Source organism: Salvelinus sp. IW2-2015, unplaced genomic scaffold (genome assembly GCF_002910315.2).
Source record: "Salvelinus sp. IW2-2015 unplaced genomic scaffold, ASM291031v2 Un_scaffold2406, whole genome shotgun sequence".
Lineage (NCBI taxonomy): Eukaryota > Metazoa > Chordata > Actinopteri > Salmoniformes > Salmonidae > Salvelinus > Salvelinus sp. IW2-2015.
The window spans coordinates 27,695-31,381 of NW_019943727.1; the positions used below are offsets into that span (position 1 = coordinate 27,695).

General features: G+C 45.0%; 1 pseudogene; it reads right to left on the reverse strand.

Annotated features, from left to right (window-relative positions):
- Nucleotides 1-492: 492 nt before the first annotated feature.
- LOC112073882 (metal transporter CNNM2-like) lies at nucleotides 493-2,000 on the reverse strand (annotated as a pseudogene).
- Between the last annotated feature and the right edge of the window lie 1,687 nt (nucleotides 2,001-3,687).

Sequence of the window (3,687 nt, forward strand, 5' to 3'; positions counted from 1 at the left end):
AATTAGACAGTAAGACACACATTACTTGACCATCTTCCAGAGGGAAAAGGTCTTCGAGCTCTCTATGATGTCATAGTATTATCATAGTAGGGGATCTGATCTGGATATTATTATGTCAAAGTGTGGGACATTATACATAGTCAAGGAACTGGGACAGTGTTATTCCCAGAGGCAAATACCCCCTGATTGAAGATTGTGATGTTTTCCCTAACTATAAAATGCCATACATATGTTGACATATGACATATGTGACATAACATATCCAGTGAATTGACTGCTTACTAATGCGTAGCAACACTTGTCTCTCTAGGTTATTATATAATCGGTCTGTGTTCCGATGAAACGTCATTCTCACATTTGCAATGAATCGCCTAGACCGTAGACATGCCATAATGAAAGCCGTGATGGAACAGTCATCAACACTTTTTGCTTGAAATGGCATGATCATTTGATTGACAGGATACAGTCGGCCAATAAAGAATGAAACCCCTCTCACCTTTCTTGAACCTCCTCCAGCATGGCATCCAGCCTGGTGTCATATGAACACAAAATGCAGCTGATGGCTGTAAAACTTAGTGATGGTTTTCAGCGGCGTAGAATCGTCTGGGTCGACAAACGCCAGGTCCTTCACGAACAATAGATCCACAATGTTGGACACTCTCGCCTCGAACACGGGATGCGCGTGTAAGCCGCTCTCCATGATTTCAGACATGGTGTTGAAGTCGAGGATAGCATCACCTGGAATCATAAAACAATCTCTTTAGCGGGGGTCATCACGTCCTCCACCGTCTTAGTCCGTAGTTCCAAGGCGCCCTGAATGATGTTCAACTCCTCTTGACAGATCATTGTACGGATCCGTGACTCGGAGCATCTCCAAAAGCTTCTCGCGGTTTGTACACAGTGCCTATCTCTTGCCGCAAAGGTAATCTAGAAGTTTGCTCACTGGGTATGACGCGGGAAGGTGAGCGCATGAAAAACTTGTGAGGAAAATGGTGTTGGCTCCAACGGCAAGGCCATGTCTGAGCAATATGGCTTGAGGGACAATCTCTCCAAAGATGACAATTCCAATAGTTGACATCACCACAGCTATCAGCCCAGAACCTGCAATATCATCAAATAAGATAGTTAGAGTTGTATCACGAGCACGTTGCCTAGGAGAAGTGAGCAAAGCAGGTAATTCCCTTGGCTCCTAACTGGCTCTATCTTTTGGGCATAATTCTTCTCCATCTCTGTGCCACAATTCTGGACTATTTTGGAGCTCCATTGGGTCCAGAGCCATCAGTCCCAAGTTCAACCGCACTGAACATGCCTGACAGACACAGCAGCATGAAATAAAGATGACTTGAAGCCAGAAGGGGAGCAGAAACCTCTTCTCTTCCACAACTATCACTTTAGTGTCATCTCCGTCGTGGTAAAATCCAGGTGTTTTCGGTCCACGGGTCGTGCAGGCCGGCGGCGTGGTGGGCAGGTGTCGAGGTGGCGATGCACAGGTAATACGATTTACTCCTCTCAGTTTTTTCGAAGGGGTTTGACCTCGATTTCAACTACTCCGACGTTCTGCACTTAGAATGATGTTGGGCAAGATGATTATATCCGAGGTCCTGATACCGCAGGGATGCGCGGACGTATCCTCTTTGCTCCCGTTGTCCCCCGAAGCTGTCGGATGTCCCGACCTGGTCGGATCTGCTCGTGTTCCGTAAATGAAATTTTGGACCAGGTCTCGTTTGTTTATGTTCTGCCCGTAATACCTCAATTGACACGAGACCGTTCACTCACCCGTAGGTAGCCCCTATCCATAAAGGAAATGTCGTCCGTGTCCTCCAAGCGGAGCCCGATGATAACGTGTCGACTCTACCCCGCCCGCTTCCTCCCCCTGCCACGTTGTCGAGGTGACGCAAACAACCGCGCTGACAGTTAGAGAAATCATCGTCAGAGCTGAACCCGGCTAAGGGTGACGACCATTTTTGCAGAGGCGTTACTGGGGCCGACGGCTCAGCCATGTTGATAATGGGCACCTCCTGAATGAAAAGGGCTTTTAAAATCAGAGCCAATCGGAGTCCGCCTTCATCTCCACCACGGGGTCGGCCCGTGATTTGTTGCAGCATCGGGGACCCAGGCCTTGCGGTTCCCACTACGAGTCGAAACTGATTACTCCTAGAGCGAACTCGTGCCTCCCTGATGTCCCGGAGACAGGACGGGTAGCACCCAATCCGTGCGGCAGTTGGACGGGGCAGGAGTTTCGCCGCAGCTTCCACGAAATGAATTCCAAAAACAAGCGCACTGCACGAAAAAAAGCCCAAAGACACTTTCCTCGTGACTTTTGTTCCAGATGGATTTCAGAGGCAACCAATAAATAATGATTGTGGGTAGATCCATAATATTTGATTTACTGGGTGGGGTGAATGGTGCGTCATATGCAATGTTCTCTCCATTGCAGAGGAGAAGCGAGAGTAGAGGGAGAGAGTTGTTTCAGGCAGCTGAATGGAAATGCATGCTTTAGGCTATGTGACATTCTTTTATGCGATTGTAGATTAGTTCCTTAAGATGACCCAAAACAAAGCAAGTCACTCATTTTAGAGCTAGGGTTAATGGTATGTCTTGTAGGCTATTTAAATGATGATCTGCAAAGCCTAATGAGGGAAGGTTGGTTGACGCAACCAAACAATTACAAATACATGATAGGCATTGGAAATATATATACGATAGCAAAAACGTACAGTATTGCCATGCGTAATATTAAGCCATAAATAAACAGATAATTACGGAAATCGCCTAGAACGCATGTATAGAGACATTTTCTTTTGAATACTGTAGTCTACATTGTTCTGGTGTGAAAATAATTAATTATATCATACAATGTGTGCAAATTAATTAATAATCACCCATCATTAATAGGCAATTTAGCCTACGCATGACGCGGTGTTATGCATGAATCACATTTCAATGGGCTACTTTCACAAAGTAGGCATTGGGCATCATTTAAAAAACAGAGGGATAGTTAGGATAGTATTACAACATCACATTGAGGTAGTAGAGTCATTATCTGTCCAATCGGGGATTATGATGACAAAGGCACACATGTCAACCCATGGATAATAGTCCTATTCTGCCTGACATATCAGAACATGGAACAAAGCAAATAAACAACATCAGATGAAGCACATATGGTTCTACTACAAATATATGTTTTTTTTTCCTGTTCCCGGGTGATGGAATATTTCCGTGCTCTTCAGGGGCTGGTTGTTTATCAACAACACCGACAGGGTTGGCTTAGATTGTTGATAACGTGTCAACTACAGTTAGTCGCAAATATTTATTGAAAACATAAATACAGTTGCACAATGAGCACTTGTTGCCTCTTAAATACATTGTTACAGTTGTTGGTTAGGTAGCTAGCGAATTTTAGCCATGTCATCATTGAGGTGACAGTCAAATAACGAACAACAACAAAAAATACCTGGTATCAAGAACAAGATAAAACTAGCAGAAACGAGCCACTTACAATTCACCACAGGGCAGTTTCTTGCCATTTTTGCCAGCTATCTGGCCATCCAGAACCATAACAACACATGGACTTCTGCGCCTTTGAAGCGCGCGCAAAGTTTTCTAGACGTCGTCAGCTAACTAGACTATAGGTGTTATGACAATGGATGTAGTTGTGGCAGGGATTGTGTCCAACTGTGCGCA